Source organism: Aotus nancymaae, unplaced genomic scaffold (genome assembly GCF_030222135.1).
Source record: "Aotus nancymaae isolate 86718 unplaced genomic scaffold, 86718_ANA_hifiasm-v0.15.2.pri h1tg000016l, whole genome shotgun sequence".
Classification (NCBI taxonomy): Eukaryota; Metazoa; Chordata; class Mammalia; order Primates; family Aotidae; genus Aotus; species Aotus nancymaae.
Window position 1 is genome coordinate 61,669,623 of NW_026988428.1, and position 21,758 is coordinate 61,691,380.

At 41.2% G+C, this 21,758-nt stretch overlaps 1 pseudogene; it reads right to left on the reverse strand.

Annotated features, from left to right (window-relative positions):
• Positions 1-19,305: 19,305 nt before the first annotated feature.
• Positions 19,306-21,111, reverse strand: LOC105721373 (guided entry of tail-anchored proteins factor 1-like; annotated as a pseudogene).
• Positions 21,112-21,758: the final 647 nt, after the last annotated feature.

Consider the following 21,758-nt stretch of genomic DNA (forward strand, 5'->3'; position numbering starts at 1 on the left):
AAAAATTACAAACTTTAGGGCAGAGCACCTGGAGGACTGAAAAGAACTGTGGCCACTTCCGTCAGGGCCAGGGAGAGGCAAAGTTTCAGAAAAAAAAGGAAATGAGATCAGCTTTCAGCACTGACTCTTCTTCAATTATGCAAGAGGTATAAAAAATACACATGAAGGCTTGGATAAAGAGCAAACATAAACTAATGTATGATCTGATGCCTGAACACACAAGTATTGTGATTTTAGTATATTTTCTGCAAGAACTTTGTAGGAGCTATAGTTAGTTCCCTCACATGCCATTATATTACAGTATATTATATATAATATTGTACGTGGAGCTAAACCATTTTAAGAATGTTTTAGTATTTATTAAGTTAATATATTACACATTACCTAACTCTCTTTCTATTGGTCATTTATATTCCTTTCCACTTGTGGAAGAGGGCAATGAACATATTTATGCTTATGGTTTTCCAAAAACATATTTTTTAATTATTATGATAGAGTCATAGAAGCAGAATTCAAGTCTGAATACATTTCATGACTCTTAAGACATATTATAACTTACTTCCAAAAGAGGGTACCAACTTCTATCTACTCTCAGTGGCAGTGGTCAACATCTAAGTCTTGAATATTAATGGAACATGTATATTGGAATGGCATCTGGACAGTTTAGAGTGAGAGAAATTGGGACTAGAAATATAGTTTTAGGACTTTTTAATATATAGATCATAAACAAAACTAACAGGTAAATTCTCCAAGAGAGTGAATAAAAATAGAGGATCATGTTGAAAGATGAACCTTAATGAAATATTTTTAACGTTCTTATTTTACAGACGAAGTGCACACTTTAGAGGGTTGTCCAAGGTCTTATAAGTAATAGGTAATGAGGCTGAGCAGAAAGTAGGGAAGGGAAGGGAAAGTGGGTAATAAAGAAAACAATGGGAATGCAGTGCCACAGAAGTTAAAGATAAAAACCTTGTCCAACAGAAGGTAACAGCCTCACTGTGTCAAGCAGCAAAGCCTTTTTTTTTTTTTTTTTTACTGAGAAACAAAGAGAAATGCTTGGATTTGGAAAGGGGGTAGTCTCTGGCTTCTTGATTCCCTGATACTCTGGCACTGAGAACTGGCCATTACCCAGCTTTACAGATAGGCTTGTAACATTTACAAGCCCACAAACGTTATAAGCTGCCTAGTTCTGCCCCAGGTTATAGTCACAGGCAGTAAAAGATATTTTAAAAATCAATATTCTTTTATGATTCTGACTGCCTATAAGTTATCACTAGCCTCAGGTTTGTGAACTATTGAAAAAGACACACTAATTAATTTAACAGCACATCCAATAAAATATTTCTTTTCATGCATTTTGGTCTATGTCTTCACCCAGCACAAGAATAAAAAGAAAATTGGGTCAATAAAATGTAAGTTTGCAGTACAGACCAAGACTGAAGAATCCAGAATCCGTTTTTTTCTTTTTCACAAGTACAATCTTTTGGATATTTTCACTCATGCCACTACGTGAGTGGGCACGTCAAAGTAAACTGTACCTTACCCTAAAGATTCTAGGAACAGAAAGGTCAGTTCCTGGAAGTGCAGAGAAGGAAAGCAAACATAGCTGAGAGCGAGTGTGGAGTAGAAAGACAGGAGCTACTATCGCCTCCCATGTGGCCATTTTTATGTTCTCCTGGCAGTGCTGTACCTGTCTTTGTAGCTCATGGTTCACATTATAGTTTTCTTTAACTTTTACAATTCTTTGTATTTCCTCTTTCACTCTTCCATAAACTGTCACCACGTTATGTTGATCACACCCTGCTGGGTGCTGAGAAAACTCCAAATTAGAAAAACAAAACAAAATATTTGTTGGGTGGGTGGGTAGACAGAATGCCAGATTAAACTATACAAGAAGTATGAACGAGAGAGCAAAGGCTGAAAAGTGTTTCTTATAAATATCCACAAGGATGATGGATGAGTGGGAGAACTGTTTCATAGAGAGTGTAAAGGAAGAGGTATCTCTGCTTTGTTTTTTGAATTAGTGTGTTTTGGATTGCATGTTTCTTAGGAAAACAATTAGTATAAGCCTACACTCCCATTGGTCCTCAACTTTCTTTTTTTTTTTTTTTTTTGAGACGGAGTTTCGCTCTTGTTACCCAGGCTGGAGTGCAATGGCGCGATCTCAGCTCACCGCAACCTCTGTCTCCTGGGTTCAGGCAATTCTCCTGCCTCAGCCTCCTGAGTAGCTGGGATTACAGGCATGCGCCACCATGCCCAGCTAATTTTTTTTGTATTTTTAGTAGAGACAGGGTTTCACCATGTTGACGAGGATGGTCTCGATCTCTTGTCCTCGTGATCCACCCGCCTCGGCCTCCCAAAGTGCTGGGATTACAGGCGTGAGCCACCGCGCCCGGCCTGGTCCTCAACTTTCTAGAGGTGTCTGTCAGGGACAAAACTCAGGACATGTCCTTACATCAGGGACAAGAGTGAAGGGACTTCCAGAAAGCAGCTCAGGCCCATGACTGTGAGGTAAGAGCACCAGGCAAGTTTCCAGAGGTAGCAGCTCCAGGTCCACCTCCCCTTCCACATCTGCTTCACCACTTAGTGTACCCCACCCTATCTCTTCTAAACAGTCACAGTATACAGTATTATAGACCATCCATTAAGTTTATGCCATTTCTCCTCCAAGCCATTGCCGTCCAAGTCACAAGGACAGTTTTCTAAATGTATTAGTCATGCCAAGAGAAACATACTCTTCAAGTGTCCTTCACGTTCTTCAGAAATCAACTTTTCACTTTTTCTTTCTCAAGATAAAAAGCATGCCAAAGCAGGTAACTCCCTTACATAAGAAGGGGATGTTTTGTGTGTTCTGTTCTCCCACTGTGACTCACTTGCATTTTCACGCCACTGCAAATGTTTGTGATCTGCAGAGAATACCCCACCGTGAAATGCTGCCCCTCAACTTGCTGCCTACAAGGCTGATGCATGGTGAGCCAGTGACTGGTTGGGAACCTGGGTATACAGCAGACAGTGTGACAGGCAGGGCTGACCACCAGGAAGCGTGCTTTTTAAATTAAAGATTTCCTCTGTATGCTTTGCCTTCTTTTCCTCCTGAACTCACGAAGTCAACAGAAACCACGAATGGCCAGGCTTAGTTCAGAACCTTGTAACTTGATGAATTTAATAGAAGATGAACTGCTTGAAACTGAGCTTCAATGATTAGACCACTTAAAAATAATGCAGTCTTCCCAGAGAATATGAAAATAAGATTTTGCAAATTTCCCTTCTACAGTGCTTCCCTTTCATATATTTTATAAGTAGAGCCTTAATCATTTGTCAAACCATAAAGTAAAATAAAATTCTAAGCCCCCTACCAACTGAAGAGACACCCCCTCTTGGCTGAGAGGACCCCAGAAAAACCTTAAAAATATGACAGGAGGTCAGATGTGCCTTATTATACCCCTCTCTTTTGGAGTTGAGACACAGCTGACCAGCATTAATGTGAAAATAGAGATCATAAGGCTGACAGAACAGATTCTTTGTAACAATAAGATGTGAAATTATAAACAGGACAGATGTGAAATTATAAAAAGGCCATGCCAGGCAAGGATTAAGTCATGCACCCCTACACTTAGAGAATAAACTATGTTCTAATGGCCACAAACTTTTTCTTTTTCTCTAGCAGCTAAACAAGAACTGGCCTCAAGGAATATTAAAACAGCTACAACTCATCCAGTTCCCAGACATTAACTAATGCCCTGTTTCATTAGACAAAAATACAGCTCTGATTGGACAAGAGACTGATTTCAGTAACTTTCTCCTGATGAGAAGACCACCAACCACGGACTGCTCTTGGCCAGTTTACAGAGACTGCACTTGCCTGCCTTCACGTCCTGAAAAGACCTTTTGATATGAAGGCCTAACTATAATACATTTAAATGTTCAGTCGCCACCTAAAGTGAACATAGGTCATATGTTACATGCATGTTTGTTCAATACGCATGTGCCAAGATCACCTTCATGAATATTCATAGCTCCTCCTGTAACCTGTTGAATATGTATGTTTTGCCAACCAGTTCAATATAAAGCTCATATCCCTCCCCTCCTCCTTCGAAGTGCTTGTTTCTGGTCTTGGCCTGAGGCATATGCTTTCCAGCCCTCAGGATGACCACCGTGTAGGCTGAAACCCTTTATAAAAAATAATCTCTTTCTCTCCTTTCCAAACTTATAATTGTGTGATTTTCTTTTTTAGATGGAGTCTCACTGTGTTGCCAGGCTGAAGTGCAGTGGTACAATCTTGGCTCACTGCAACCTCCGCCTCCCAGGTTCAAGTGATTCTCCTGCCTCGACCTTCCGAGTAGCTGGGACTACAGGCACACGTCACCATGCCTAGCTAATTTTTGCATTCTTTTAGTAGAGATGAGTTTCACCATGTTGGCCAGGATGGTCTCAACCTCTTGACCTTGTGATCTGCCCCCTTTGACTTCCCAAAGTGCTGGGATTACAGGCGTGACCCACTACGCCTGGCTGTGTGATTTAAGTTAGCAAAACCTAGAATCATTAGAGAAAGGGAAGGCCAGTTACTGAGAACACTTTCCATTAAGCCAGATTTATAAGGCTATTCTTGAGGCTGAAGTTGTTAAAGAGATGATTAGCTCTTGAAACACATGGTCATTTGGGATACCTTTTTGGACTTGGAATTGAAATCCAGCTCGGAAATGCAGAAATGGGAGTAAAATATTTTAGGCCAAAAAAAAAAAAATGATGTCTTTGCTCATTGTAGGTGGCAAAAAAAGTAGGGGGAGTTAAAAAGTTAGTAATTCCACTTTGGAAAAGCTGTTTACAGTCATATTTTACTTCTGAAACTTACAATGTGAGGGAATGGATTTTAATATATCTTTTCAGGAAAAATACTTTCAATTCACAGAGTCTGGTTAAAATGATGCTTTTGAAATCTAAGGTATTCACAGACCGTTTTTTTTTTTTTTTTTTTTTTTGAGACGGAGTTTCGCTCTTGTTACCCAGGCTGGAGTGCAATGGCACAATCTCGGCTCACCGCAACCTCCGCCTTCTGGGTTCAGGCAATTCTCCTGCCTCAGCCTCCTGAGTAGCTGGGATTACAGGCACGCGCCACCATGCCCAGCTAATTTTTTGTATTTTTAGTAGAGACGGGGTTTCACCATGTTGACCAGGATGGTCTCCATCTCTTGACCTCTTGATCCACCCGCCTATGGTAGACGTGCTGCTGGACCCAATGATAGCAGGTGTAGGATAGGATGGCGTTTGGATCTTGACAGCACCTGACACAAATTTCTAACATTTTTATTCACAGGCTAAAGGTCTCTGAGAAATTGTTAATTACCACTACATTTCTTTTTCATTTTTCCGGTTGAATACTCAGTAGTAGCAAGTTGGCAGACAGTTATGAAAAATGTCTATAGTCAGAACATCTTAAAGTATTGCTGTGAGATTTATGCTGGGTCACTTACTTGATCTTCATAGCTATGCTATGAAGTCGTGAAAATATTTTATCATGCCCGAATCTCTGTAGTTTACATTTATTAATTCAGTTCCACCAGCTATAATGTAAAGGTGAAAATCTGATGAGATGATTTTAGTTGTAAAAATGTGTAGTTTGAAATCTAAAAGCTTATAAAGTAAGTGTTCTTATGGTGTATTCACCTAGTAGCTGTGGGTGCGGTCTGGATTACTGTGAGGAGCGGCACTCAGCTTCTACAGGGCATAATTTTCTACTGAGGAATAATTCAAGCAGACTTCTCCAGGGCACCTGGCTTCATCCTGACTTCAGGTGTGGGTGCAAGTGGTGGTCTCAGGTGGCTTCAGGACAACGCATGGAGCTATGGCCTACTGACCCTGGTCTGTCTGCGAGCAGGTAACATGATCCTGCCACAAGTTAAGATGACAAGAGCACAGCAGCATAGACAAGCTCACCAGGCACATGTCGAAATCAGAGCTACTTAATTAAAATGCCTCACGTGAATGGACTCAAAACTTCCCCTCAAAAGTGAATTAATGAACAGAGACAGAAACCCTAACAATGTTAAAAACAACTATGAAAGTTAATAGGCTGCTCTTGATCCCTGCTGGACCATGACCAGAAATGAATTAGTGGCAGTGGCAGGGGCAGGCTCTCAGTTTAACATGTGAGAATATGACATGCTGCGCAAATGAATCAAAGTAGGAGTGAAAGACACAGGGTTGTCAACTGTTTATTCAGGCTGTACCAAAGCCCTTAAGAATGGGGAAGGTACCAGAAATAAATAAGACAACTTGCTAAGTGAGAAGACATGCTTGCCTTGTTAGTTGTGTGGTTCATTCCACAATGAGTTTGGGCATCTTGTGCCAAGTACGGCCTAAAAGAAGCAGTAGCACATTCAAATGCCTGCAGATGGGAATTCAAGAGAAATGAAGAGGGTGAGTCCTCATTCAACGAGGAATAGGTTTCTGCTCATTGTATCTCTTAAAGGAGTGTGAGTCTTGAGACGCCAGATCTTCCCATTTTCCAAGAGAAGCCAAAAGACTAGAGGGGTTTTTTTGTAAAATTTCTCAACGTTTGCAACTAATTAAATAATTTTACTTTGTGGGGAAAGCTAAACAGAATCTGTTTAGTAGTGTGCATTCACTGGCTTAGGTAGTGTAAGCCTGATTGTGCTCTTAGTGCAGAAACAGAACATCAATATCTGTTATCCAAGCTAGAAAGCAATAATGCCTAGAGTCATGCAAATGCCCAAGACCTCAGGCAGGGGCAATGAGAGGAGCAATGCACGCAGGAGTGGCATTGATCTGGACCCTGGAACACCGGTAGGATTTAGAGGTGGACCAGCGTCTCCTGCCCAGAGTAAGGAAATACAGGTTGGTTATTTTTATTTATTTATTTATTTTTGAGATGGAGACTCATTCTGTCACCAGGCTGGAGTGCAGTGGTGCGATCTCGGCTCACTGCAACCTCTGTCTCCCAAGTTCAGGTGATTCTCCTGCCTCAGCCTCTCGAGTAGCTGGGACTACAGGCATGCACTACCACACCCAGCTAATTTTTGTATTTTTTAGTAGAGATGGGGTTTCACCATGTTGGCCAGGATGGTCTCGATCTCTTGACCTTGTGATCCACCTGCCTCGGCCTCCCAAAGTGCTGGGATTACAGGCCTCAGCCACTGCGCCTGGCCCAGATTGGTCATTTTGAGTAGCAAATAGTTCAGTGTATTAGCAGCTGCAGGCTGTGGAAATCTTTCAAGTATGGAAAAAAATAAACAAAAGCCCTCCCCATAATCTGCATCAGCTCCCATAAACACACAAAACCTCCCCAAATGATTTATGCAGTGTAGGTTTAAAAGAGAATATGAAAAATATTTTTCATATTCAAAATATTTATATGACAAATAAAAAACGTATACATTTAAGGTGTACTACATGATGATTTAATGCGCATATATATCATGAAATGATTACCACAATCAAGCTAATTGACATATCCATTACCTCACAGTTACCTTTTTGTGTGTGGTAAGAATACTTAACATCTACTTTCTTAGCAAATGTCAAGTACGTAATACATTTATGCACTGCTTAATGATGGGAATATGTTCTGAGAAATGCATCATTTAGAGATTTCATTGTTGTGCGAACATCATGGAGTGCACTTACACAAACCAAGATGGTTGAATCTGTAAATTACTTTGGGCAGTATGGCCATTTTCACGATATTGATTCTTCCTAACCATGAGCATAGAATGTTTTTCCATCTGTTTGTGTCCTCTCTTATTTCCTTGAGCAGTGGTTTGTAGTTCTCCTTGAAAAGGTCCTTTACGTCCTTTGTTAGTTTATTCCTAGGTATTTTATTCTCTTTGTAGCAATTGTGAATGGGAGTTAGCTCATGATTTGGCTCTCTGTTAGTCTGTTATTGGTGTATAGGAATGCTTGTGATTTCTGCACATTAATTTTGTATCCTGAGACTTTGTTGAAGTTGCTTATCAGTTTCAGGAGATTTTGGGCTGAGACGATGGGGTCTTCTAAATATACAATCATGTCGTCTGCAAATAGAGACAATTTGACTTCCTGCTTTCCTAATTGAATAACCTTTATTTATTTTTTTTCCTGATTGCTCTGGCTAGAACTTCCAATACTATACTGAATAGGAGTGGTGAGAGAGGGCATCCTTGTCCCATGCCTGATTTCAAAGGGAATGCTTCCAGTTTTTGCCCATTCAGTATCATACTGGCTGTAGGTTTGTCATAGTTTTTATTATTTTATAATATGTTCCATTGACATCTAGTTTATTGAGAGTTTTTAGCATGAAGGACTGTTGAATTTTGTTGAAGGCCTTCTCTGCATCTATTGAGATAATCATGTGGTTTTTGTCTTTGGTTCTGTTTATGTGATGGATTACATTTATGGACTTGCATATGTTGAACCAGCCTTGCATCTCCGGGATGAAGCCTACTTAATCATGATGAATAAGCTTTTTAATGTGCTATTGCATTTGGTTTGCCAGTATTTTATTGAAGACTTTTGCATCGATGTTCATCATGGATATTGGCCTGAAGTTTTCTTTTTTGTTGAGTCTCTGCCAGGTTTTGGTATCAGGATTATGTTGGTCTCATAGAATGAGTTAGGGAGGATTCCCTCTTTTTGTATTGTTTGGTATAGTTTCAGAAGGAATGGAACCAGCTCTTCTTCGTACATCTGGTAGAATTCGGCTGTGAACCGGTCTGGACCTGGACTCTTTTTGATTGGTAGGCTATTAATTGCTGCCTCAACTTCAGCCTTTGTTATTGGTCTATTCAGGGTTTCAACTTCTTCCTGGTTTAGTCTTGGTAGAGTGCAAGTCTTCAGGAATTTATCCATTTCTTCCAGGTTTACTGGTTTATGTGCATAGAGCTATTTGTAGTAATCTCTGATGGTAGTTTGTATTTCTGTGGGATCTGTGGTGATATCCCCTTTATCATTTTTTATTGCATCTATTTGATTCTTCTTTTCTTTTTTGTTAGCCTGGCTAGCGGTCTATTTTGTTGATCTTTTCAAAAAACCAGCTCCTAGATTTATTAATTTTTGAAGGGTTTTTTGTGTCTCTATCTCCTTCATTTCTGCTCTGAGCTTAGTTATTTCTTGTCCTCTGCTAGCTTTTGAGTTTTTGGTTTTTTTTTATCTTGTTTCTCTAGCTCTTTCAATTTTGATGATAGGGTGTCAATTTTACATCTTTCCTTGTTTCTCATGTGGGCGTTTATTGCTATAAATTTCCCTCTCAACACTACTTTAAAGGTGTCCCAGAGATACTAGTAAGTTGTGTCTTCATTCTGATTGGTTTTGAAGAATATCTTTATTTCTGCCTTCATTTCATTGTTTATCCAGACGACGACACTCAGAAGCAAGTTGCTCCATTTCCACATAGTTGTGCGTATTTGAGTAAGTTTCTTAATTCTGAGGTCTAATCTGATTGTGCTGTGGTCAGAGACTGTTATGATTTCTGTTCTTTTGCATTTGCTGAGGAATGATTTGCTTCCAATTATGTGGTCAATTTTAGAGTAAGTGTGATGTGGTGCTGAGAAGAATGTATATTTTGTGGATTTGGGGTGGGGCGTTCTGTATCTGTCTATTAGGTCTGCTTGGTCCAGCTCTGCATTCAAGTCCTGGATGTCCTTGTTAATTTTCTGTCTCTTTGATCTGTCTAATATTGACAGTGGAGTGTTGAAGTCTCCCACTATTATTGTGTGGGAGTCTAAATCTCGTCTTAGGACATTAAGAACTTGCTTTATGTATCTGGGTGCTCCTGTGTTGGGTGCATATATATTTAGGAGAGTTAGTTCTTCTTGTTGGATTGATTCTTTTACCATTATGTAATGCCCTTCTTTGTCTCTTTTGATCTTTGTTGGTTTGAAGTCTGTTTTATCAGAGACTAGGATTGCAACCCCTGCTTTTTTTTTGTTCTCCATTTGCTTGGTAAATCTTCTTTCATCCCTTTATTTTGAGTCTATGTGTATCTTTGTATGTGAAATGGGTTTCCTGAATAAGGCACACTGATGAGTCTTGACTTTTTATCCAGTTTGCTAGTCTGTGTCTTTTGTTTGGGGCATTTAGGCCATTTACATTCAATGTTAATATTGTTATGTGTGAATTTGATCCTGCCATTTTGTTACTGGCTGGTTTTCCTGCCTGTTAGTTGACTCAGTTTCTTCATTGCATTTTTGGTCTTTGCCATTTGGTGTGCTTGTGCAGTGGCTGGTACTTGTTCCTTTCCGTGTTTAGTGTTTCTTTCAGGAGCTCTTGCAAGGCGGGTCTGGTGGTGATGAAATCTTTCAGTAATTCCTTGTCCATAAAGGATTTTATTTCTCCCTCACTTATGAAGCTTAGTTTGGCTGGATATGAGATTCTGGGTTGAAAGTTCTTTTCTTTAAGGATGTTGAATATCAGCCCCCACTCTCTTCTGGCATGTAGGGTTTCTGCTGAGATCCACTGTGAGTCTAATTGGCTTCCCTCTGTGGGTGACCTGTCCTTTCTCTCTGGCTGCCCTCAGCATTTTTTCCTTCATTTCAACCCTGGTGAATCTGATGATTATGTGCCTTGGGGTTGTTCTTCTTGAGGAATATTTTTGTGAAGTTGTTTGTATTTCTTGGATTTGAATGTTGGACTGCCTTGCTAGGCTGGGGAAGTTCTCCTGGATAATATCCTGGAGCATGTTTTCCAGCTTGGATTCATTCTCCGCATCACATTCAGGTACACGGATCAAGCATAGATTAGGGCTTTTCACATAATCCCATATTTCTTGGAGGCTTTGTTCATTTCTTTTCACTCTTTTTTCTCATCTTGACTTCTCTTTTTATTTCATTGATTTGATCTTCAGTTTCTGATATCCTTTCTTCTGCTTGATCGATTTGGCTATTGAAACTTCTGTTTGCTTCACATAATTCTCGTGCTGTGTTTTTCAGCTCCATCAAGTCATTTATGTTCTTCTCTAAGCTGGTTATTCTAGTTAGCATTTCATCTAACCTTTTTTCAAGGTTTTTCATTTCTTTGCATTGCGTTAAAAGGTGTTCCTTTAGCTCAGAAAAATTTGTTATTATCCACCTTCTGAAGCCTGTTTCTGTCAATTCATTGCACTCTTACTCAGTCATGTTGTGATCCCGTGTTGATGAGGAGTTGTGATGCCTTGAAGGAGAAGAGGCATTCTGGTCTTTGATGGTTGCATCTTTTTTGTGCTGGTTTTTTCCCATCTTCATGGATTTACCTGGCTGTGGTCTCAGGGAGCTGCTTGATGAGGTCGCTTGTCAGCCTGTGGAGGAGATACTGGGTTTCCAGGGACTCCTTCAGGTTACTAGGTAGGCTTCCTGTGTCATTTTTGTTTACACTGGGAGGTTAGGCCCACCTCTTCCACTGACCTAGAGGTGGTGCTGGGTGGTCAAGAACACCGTCCAGTTGCTACATAGGCTTCCTGTGTTTTTTGTTAAAACATGAAGCCTAGTCCCACCTCTTTAATGGTGGGTTGGCCTTTCCTCCATGGAGCTGGATCATTCAGGGTTCAGCTCAGACTGAGGCAGTGACTGCGCAACCCACCAGAGTTACTGCTTCAGCCCTCTGGGGTTTTTGCTGGAGGGTTGGGACTCGCCTAGCCGCACTGTCTGTCTCCCTGCTTTCAGCTCTCTCTTTCTCTGGGCAGGAGGAGGGGGCGATAGCTCGGTCTACAGGCTCTCCCGGCCGGCTTATGGGCTTATGTGTTTGCTTAGATCTATGTGACAATCCAGGACACCATCCCAGATTATTATTTAACTCTGTGCTTGTAATTCCCAGCACTTGACTGGGAAAGATCCCCTGTTCTGTGTATTGCTGAGGCTTTGGGGGAAGTGCTGTATCTGGACCAGGGTGCTGGAGGGGGAGCCTCCAACTCACTGGTCAGATGCACTTTCCGGGTGAAGTAGCACCCCTCCCCGCCTCGGTCTGCTCCACCTGGGCTTTGCTCACTGTCCAACTAGTCCCATTGAAATGCACCTGGTACCTTGGTTGGAGCTAGGAGATCTCTCGATTTCTGCGTCTCTCTTCCTGGGTGTTGTGCACTGGAGTTGTGTCTATTCAGCCACCTTGTTCCCCTGAAAAAAGTGTTTTAAAAAAAATTTAGCAGAATTATGCTTTGTGGGCCACACAGGTTATTGGTTCAAGTTAATGCAATCAGGCCTTATAAGGTTTGTTTTCTGTGTTCCATTCTAAAGAGCATAACTATTAAATGCTTATAAAATACACTTCATTCAAAATGCTTTAAATACAAAACACAATTTGAGCACAAAACAATGCATTATGGTCTCATGGATACATTTACAAAACACTGTAATGAAAAGTTAACAACCTCAAGTAAGTTGATAATACTATACAACTCTTGCTCAACAAATGACATTTTAAACAAAGGGAGAAAAAACCCAAGCAATATCAATTAGTGTTGTTCTTTTAGCTGTATTTAATGTGATTAAAGAAGAAATTTTCAAATTCTTGGTAGTGGTATTAAAATTAAGTCACTTTTAAACTGGATTAAAAATGACACTGAGTCTTCAAAGAACTTAATTTTGACATTCTAGCTGAAAGAAAATTTTGACTTTCTAGCTGACAATATGACCAAAATATACAAGAGTACAAATCACAAGTGATAGCACAGAGATGCCCCTAAATGTTTCACATTTCGGATGGACCTAGGACAGTGTTCATTGATACAACGTGTCATAAACTGGACTTTCTTGGCTCAAAGACAGGTATAGAAAATCATGATTCTTATAAGATCTCTCGTAAAGTCCAAGAACAAACATAAGCAACAACAACAAAAAATCTAAACTGTACCCTTTTGTTTCTTAAAAAACAAAAGAGATCCTGGAGACAAGATAGCCAGTTAGGAGGAGCTCGGGATCACAGGTCCGAGTGAAAGCGCAGAGGGTGAGTGGACGCCACATTTCCAGACGGATTTTTACTGCCCATAGACCAGGAGATTCACAGGCACAGGAGCCCCACGGATCGCCAGCGCGGCTGTTTGGCAAGCGCCCTGGAGCAGTGGTTCCCAGTGCAGAGTGAGCGAGACTGCGTCCCCTCTTAGCCAGCAAAGGGAGCTGAAACGGGGAACCAGGCCAGGAGATTCCTGGGCAAAAAAGCGCCACGAATCTCAGAGCCGCGGTTTCAGCAGGTGCAGCAGCTCCCAGTGCAGAGCAAACGAGACACAGTCCCCTCTTAGCCAGCAAGGGGAGCTGAAACAGGGAGCCAGGCCAGGAGATTCCCAGGCAAAAAAGTGCGATGAATCTCAGAGCCACGGTTTCAGCCGGTGCAGCGGCTCCTGGTGCAGTGGCTCCCGGTGCAGAGTAAACAAAACAGTGTCCCCTCTTAGCCAGCAAGGGAAGCTGAAGCAGGGAGCCAGGCCACGAGATTCCCGGGCAAAAAAGTGCCACGAATCTCAGAGCCGCGATTTCAGCCACACAGTGGGTCGCTGCACGGGAAATCACACAGATCCCGACACCTATTCAACAGGAGACAAGGTCACCTGGTAGAGAGCCTACCGTTCAACTAAATAACAAAAGGCTCTGAGGCAGGGAGCCAGGTGACCAGGCCCGGCTGGTCCCACCCCCACAAAAACGAAAACAAAAAAAAAAGCAATTGGAAACGCTCTGGGTTGAGACTTTTACGGCAAGCACAACTGAACCTGGGATGATCCAGCTCTGTGGAGGAGGGGCGTCCGCCATTACAGAGGCACCCTGCAGTTCCTGAGGCAATCTGCCGTCGCCAAGGCAACGCGCCATCACAGAGAGAGTCCGTCACTACAGAGGCGGGCCAACATAGTGGAAGCAGTTCTAACTACACCATATAAACAGGACTGCAGGGAAGTTCACATGGCAGCTGGGCGGAGCCCACAGCAGCTCAGCGAAGCCTCTGCAGGCTGAGTGTGACTAGGCTGCCACCTTGTGGGCAGGGAAAACGGCAGCAGCACAGCGGAAATTCATAAAGCCCTAACTCCCTGGGACAGAACACCTGGGGGAAAAAAAGGGGGTTTATGAGTTCTGCTGCTGCAGACTTAAACTTACCAAAATCAGAAAGTCAGCAACTACAAAGTCGACAGGTTGATAAATCCACAAAGATGGGAAGAAACCAGTGCAAAAAGGATGAAAACACCCGAAACCAGAACACCTCTCCTCCTACAAGGGAGCACAACTCCTCACCAGCAAGGGAACAAGACTGGAAGGAGAATGAGTGTGATGAAATGACAGAATCAGGCTTCAGAAAGTGGGTAATAAGAAACTTCCGTGAGCTAAAAGAACATGTTCTAACCCAATGCAAAGAAACTAAGAACCTTGAAAAAAGATTTGACAAAATGCTAACGAGAATGGACAACTTAGAGAGGAATATGAGTGAATTGATGGAGCTGAAAAACACAACACGAGAACTTCGCGAAGCATGCACAAGTTTCAACAGCCGAATTGACCAAGCAGAAGAAAGGATATCAGAGGTCGAAGATCAACTCAATGAAATAAAATGAGAAGGCAAGATTAGAGAAAACAGGGTAAAAGGAATGAACAAAGTCAACAAGAAATATGGGACTATGTGAAAAGACCTAATCTACGTTTGATAGGTGCACCCGAATGTGACGAAGAGAATGCATCCAAGCTGGAAAATACTCTTCAGGATATTATCCAGGAAAACTTCCCCAACATAGCAAGGCAGGAAAATATTCAAGTCCAGGAAATACAGAGAACACCACAAAGATATTCCTCTAGAAGAGCAGCCCCAAGGCACATAATCATGAGATTCACCAGGGTTGAAATGACGGAGAAAATACTAAAGGCAGCCAGAGAGAAAGGTCGGGTTACCCACAAAGGGAGGCCATCAGACTCACAGCAGATCTCTCAGCAGAAACCCTACAGGCCAGAAGAGAGTGGGGGCCGATATTCAACATCCTTAAAGAAAAGAACTTTCAACCCAGAATTTCATATCCAGTCAAACTAAGCTTCATAAATGAAGGAAAAATAAAATCCTTTGTGAACAAGCAAGTGCTCAGAGATTTCATCACCACCAGACCAGCTTTACAAGAGCTCCTGAAAGAGGCACTACACATAGAAAAGAACAACCAGCACCAGCCTCTCCAAAAACACACGAAATGGTAAAGAGCATCAACACAATGAAGAATCTGCATCAACCAATGGGCAAAACAGCCAGCTAGCATCAAAATGACAGGATCAAATTCACACATAACAATATTAACCCTAAACGTAAATGGACTAAATGCCCCAATCAAAAGACACAGACTGGCAAATTGGATAAAAAGCCAAAACCCATCAGTGTGCTGTATCCAGGAAACCCATCTCACATGCAAGGATACACAAAGGCTCAAAATAAAGGGATGGAGGAAGATTTACCAAGCAAATGGAGAGCAAAAAAAAAGCAAGAGTTGCAATTCTCATCTCTGATAAAATAGACTTTAAAGCAACAAAGATCAAAAGAGACAAAGAAGGACATTACATAATGGTAAAAGGATCAATGCAACAAGAAGAGGTAACGATCCTAAATATATATGCACCTAGGAGCACCCAGGTACATAAGGCAAGTTCTTAAAGACTTACAAAGAGACTTAGACTCTCACACAATAATAGTGGGAGACTTCAACACACCATTGTCAATATTAGACAGATCAACGAGACAGAAAATTAACAAGGATATCCAGGACTTGAACTCAAACCTGGATCAAGCAAACCTAATAGACATTTACAGAACTCTCCACCCCAAATCCACAGAATATACATTCTTCTCAGCACCACATCACACCTATTCTAAAATTCACCACATAATTGGAAGTAAATCACTCCTCAGCAAATGCAAAAGAACGGAAACCATAACAAACAGTCTCTCAGACCACAGTGCAATCAAGTTAGAACTCAGAAATCAGAAACCAACCCAGAACCACACAGCTTCATGGAAACTGAACAACTTTCTCTTGAATGTTGACTGGATAAACACTGAAATGAAGGCAGAAATAAAGATGTTCTTCGAAACCAATGAGAACGAAGACACCACATACCAGAATCTCTGGGACACATTTAAAGCAGTCTCTAGAGGAAAATATATAGCAATAAGTGTCCACATGAGAAGAAAGGACAGATCTAAAATTGACACCCTATCATCAAAATCGAAAGAGCTAGAGGAGCAAGATCAAAAAAACTCAAAACCTAGCAGAAGACAAGAAATAACTAAGATCAAAGCAGAATTGAAGGAGATAGAGACACGAAAAACCCTACAAAAAATCAATAAATCCAGGAGCTGGTTTTTTGTAAAGATCAACAAAATAGACAGACCACTAGCCAGATTAATAAAAAAGGAAAGAGAGAATAACCAAATAGATGCAATAAAAAATGATAAAGGGGATATCACCACAGATTCCACAGAAATTCAAACCATCATCAGAGATTATTACAAACAACTCTATGCACATAAACTAGAAAACCGGGAAGAAATGGATATATTCCTGAACACTTGCCTCCTCCCAAGCCTAAACCAGGAAGAAGTCGAAACCCTGAATAGACCAATAACAAGGTCTGAAGTTGAGGCAGCAATTAAGAGCCTACCACCCAAAAAAAAGCCCAGGTCCAGATGGGTTTACAGCCGAATTCTACCAGACATACAAAGAGGAACTGGTACCATTCCTCCTGAAACTATTCCAAATAATCCAAAAAGAGGGAATCCTCCCCAAATTATTTATGAGACCAACATCATCCTGATACCAAAACCCGGCAGAGACTCAACAAGAAAAGAAAACTACAGGCCAATATCCATGATGAACATAGATGCAAAAATCTTCAATAAGATACTGGCAAGCTGATTACAACCGCACATCAAAAAGCTTATCCACCTTAATCATGTAGGATTCATCCCGGGGATGCAAGGCTGGTTCAATATACACAAGTCTATAAATATAATTCACCACATAAACAGAACCAAAGACAAAAACCACATGAGTATCTCAATTGATGCAGAGAAGGCCTTCGACAAAATTCAACAGCCCTTTATGCTAAAAACTCTCAATAAACTAGGTATTGACGGAACGTATCTCAAAATAATAAAAGCTATTTACGACAAACCGACAGCCAATATCATACTGAATGGGCAAAAACTGGAAGCATTCCCTTTGAAATCTGGCACTAGACAAGGATGTCCTCTCTCACCACTCCTATTCTATATAGTACTGGAAGTCTAGCCAGAGCAATCAGGCAAGAAAAAGAAATAATAAAGGGTATTCAATTAGGAAAGGAGGAAGTCAAATTGTCTCTATTTGCAGACGACATGATTGTATATCTAGAAGACCCCATCATCTCAGCCCAAAATCTCCTGAAACTGATAAGCAACTTCTGCAAAGCCTCAGGATACAAAATCAATGTGCAAAAATCACAAGCATTCCTATACACCAATAACAGACTTAAAGAGAGCCAAATCAAGAACGAACTGCCATTCACAATTGCTACAAAGAGAATAAAATACCTAGGAATACAACTAACAAGGAACGTAAAGGACCTCTTCGAGGAGAACTACAAACCACTGCTCAACGAAATAAGAGAGGACACAAACAGATGGAGAAACATTCCATGTTCATGGTTAGGAAGAATCAATATCGTGAAAATGGCCATACTGCCCAAAGTAATTTACAGATTCAACGCTATCCCCATCAAGCTACCAATGACCTTCTTCACAGAACTGGAAAAAAACACATTAAACTTCATATGGAACCAAAAGAGAGCCCACACAGCCAAGTCAATTCTAAGCAAAAAGAACAAAGCAGGAGGCATCACACTACCAGACATCAAACTCTACTACAAGGCTGCAGTAATCAAAACAGCATGGTACTGGTACCAAAACAGAGATATAGACCAATGGAACAGAACAGGGGCATCGGAGGCAACACAACATATCTACAACCAACCAATCTTTGACAAACCTGAAAAAAACAAGCAATGGGGAAAGGATTCCCTGTTTAATAAGTGGTGTTGGTAAAACTGGCTAGCCATATGCAGAAAGCAGAAACTGGACCCCTTCCTTACACCTTACACTAAAATTAACTCCAGATGGATTAAAGACTTAAACATAAGACCTAACACCATAAAAACCCTAGAAGGAAACCTAGGCAAAACCATTCAGGACATAGGTGTAGGCAAGGACTTCATGACCAAAACACCAAAAGCATTGGCAACAAAAGCCAAAATAGACAAATGGGACCTAATCAAACTCCACAGCTTCTGCACAGTGAAGGAAACAGTCAATAGAGTGAATTGGCAACCAACAGAATGGGAAAAAATTTTTGCAGCCTACCCATCTGACAAAGGGCTGATATCCAGAATTTACAATGAATTAAAACAGATTTACAAGAAAAAAACAAACAAGCCCATTCAAAAATGGGCGAAGGATATGAACAGATACTTTACAAAAGAAGACATACATGAGGCCAACAAGCATATGAAAAAATGCTCATCATCACTGGTCATTAGAGAAATGCAAATCAAAACTACGTTGAGATACCATCTCACACCAGTTAGAATGGCGATCATTAAAAAATCTGTAGACAACAGATGCTGGAGAGGATGTGGAGAAATAGGAACACTTTTACACTGTTGGTGGGAGTGTAAATTAGTTCAACCATTGTGGAAGACAGTGTGGCAATTCCTCAAGGACCTAGAAATAGAAATTCCATTTGACCCAGCAATCCCATTACTGGGTATATATCCAAAGGATTATAAATCGTTCTACTATAAGGATACATGCACACGAATGTTCATTGCAGCACAGTTTACAATAGCAAAGACCTGGAACCAACCCAAATGCCCATCGATGATAGACTGGACAGGAAAGATGTGGCACATATACACCATGGAATATTATGCAGCCATCAAAAACGATAAGTTCGCGTCCTTTGTAGGGACATGGATGAACCTGGAAACCATCATTCTCAGCAAACTGACACAAGAACACAAAATCAAACATCGCATGTTCTCACTCATAGACGGGTGTTGAAGAATGGGAACACATGGACACAGGGAGGGGATCACTATACACTGGGGTCTGTTGGGGGGGAGTGGGGGGGGACAGAGGGGGGTGCGGAGTTGGGGAGAGATAGCATGGGGAGAAATGCCACATATAGGTGAAGGGGAGGAAGGCAGCAAATCACACTGCCACGTATGCACCTATGCAACAATCTTGCATGTTATTCACATGTACCCCAAAACCTAAAAAAGAAAAAGAGTATAAATCAGATTTTTAACCTATACGAGAAAATTCACTGTAAAACTCTCATAGCTGTATCCATCTTCCTGTTCAGCTGAACGGATGAGGCATAATAGCCACAACTTTGTTACAGACTAAAATCCAGCAGGTAATTCCAACACCACCTGCTACTCTAATAGGAAAGAATATCCAGGCAGTCTAGTGAGGTTATCCATTTACTCAGCACCACAGCCACAGGGTCAGAATAATACTTCCAAATGAGTGAGATCATCAGAGCAGCCTGCAAAATGTAGAAAGCGACACTTATCACCCATTTTATCTTGGCTAATAAAGCTGTCCAAGCTTTCATCTGAGTTTTGAGCTTATCTGTCATCTTGTTGATCTTTCTTTCCAGCCTGGCATATCTGGCAATCTCATTCATCATGTTGACCATGGAGAGCTCCTGCTTCATGTCCTTGATCTCTCATCTGTGACTCCTCTGCATCCTTCTGCAGCACCCTGGACATGAAGGATGCGAAGGACAGGGGGAGGATCCTAAGAACATTGCACCCAAACACGAAGCTGATCACCAGCAACCATGCCCAGTGGTGGGCCCGGGCTGAGCTCATCCGGGTTGCTCCTGACTGTGCTGGGTCTGCTACGGCAGCTCCATGGGGTCCACTGCTGCGTGGCGCCTTGTATTTTTTTTTTTTTTTTTTTCAGTTTCATGTAGTTTTGTTCTGATCTTGGTTATTTCATTTCTTCTGCTAGGTTTGGTTTGATTTATTCTTGTTTCTCTAGTTCCTTGAAATGTGACCTTACTATGTCAGTTTGTGCTCTTTCAGTCTTTTTGGGTAGGTGTTTAGGGCTATGAACTTTCCTCTTAGTGCCACCTTTGATGTATCCCAGAGATTTTAATAGATTGTGTCATTATTGTCATTCAATAATTTTTTAAATTTTTATCTTGATTTCCTTTTTGACCCAATGCTCATTCATCAGCAGGTTATTTAATGTCCATATATTTGCATGGTTTTGAAGGTTCGTTTTGGAACCTTCCAGTTGGAAGTTGGAGTTGATTTCCAGCTTTATTCCACTGTGGTCTGACAGAATGCTTGATATAATTTCAATTTTCTTAAATTTACGGAGGTTCATTTTATGGCCTATCATATGGTCTATCTTGGAGAAAGTTCCATGTGTTGTTGAATAGAATGTGTATTCTACAGTTGTCAGAGGAAATGTTCTGTATATATCTGTTAAGTCCATTTGCTCCAAGGTATAGTTAAAATCCATTGTTTCTTTGTTGACCTTCTGTCTTGATGACCTGTCTAGTGCTGTCAGTGGAGTATTGAATCCCCCACTATTATTTTGTTGCTGTCTATCTCATTTCTTAGGTCTATTAGTAATTGTTTTATAAATTTGGGAGCTCCAGTGTTAGGTGCATATATGTTTAGGATTGTGATATTTTCATCTGCTGTGAATCTTATATGTTACCTAGTGCTTCTGTCTCACAGCTCTTAAGATTCTTTCCTTCATCTTGACTTTGGATAACCTGATGACAACGTGCCTAAGTGAGGATCTTTTTGCAGTGAGTTTTCCAGGTGTTCTTTTTGCTTTTGTTATTTGGATGTCTAGGTCTCTAGCAAGGCTGGGGAAGTTTTCCTTGATTGTTTCCCCAAATATGTTTTCCAAGCTTTAGAATTCTCTTCTTCCTCAGGAACACTGATTATTCTTCGGTTTTGTCATTTAACATAATCCCAGACTTCTTGGAGGCTTTGTTCATTTTTCTTATCTTTTCTTTGTCTTTGTTGGATTGGGTTAATTCAAAGACCTCATCTTTGAGCTCTGAATTTCTTTCTTCTACTTGAGAACCTGCCCCAGGGTACCCACCTCCCAGCTGCAAAAGGTAAGGACTTGGTTCTTCCCGAATCTGTGGAGTCTGCACACTGGATTTGTGCCCTCCCCCAAGTTCTGGCCAGGAGGCTTCTGACCCAGTTCAAATTGTTACAGAGTTCAGCTGGAGGCTTCCTTCTCCCAGTGGCATTTTCCCCTGTGCCTCTAGCTGCCCTCTGGAAGGACCTCTGTGGTGCCAGGCAGGAATAGCTGCTCAGGGACCCAGAGAGCTCCTAGGGCATTTCCCGCTGCTTCTTCTACCCCTGTATTTCAGTCTGCTCTCTAAATTGACTCAGCTACAGGTAAGTTCAAAAACTTCTCCCACAAACAGACCTTCAGTTTCCCCAGTGTGGGTATGTGGAGAATCTCTTTTTCCCACTTCTGCAGTTGGGGCACTTACAGTATTTGATGTGTCTCTCCAGGTCCTGCAGGAGCAGTCCGTTACTTTCAGAGGGTCTGTGGGTCCTCTCAGGATTCTTGGTTTCAAGAACATGATAACATTCTCATTGACTAACAGACTGGCTGCGTGCAATAAAATTCAGTTTGAATTATTTTTTCAATATGACAAATTCAAAGAAGTTTGTATTTTCTGACACATTTAGAGTTTTTCTGTTTTCTAGAACATAAATTATATTATGAATTTATTTAAATCTGAGCAGCCTAAGAAATCTGCT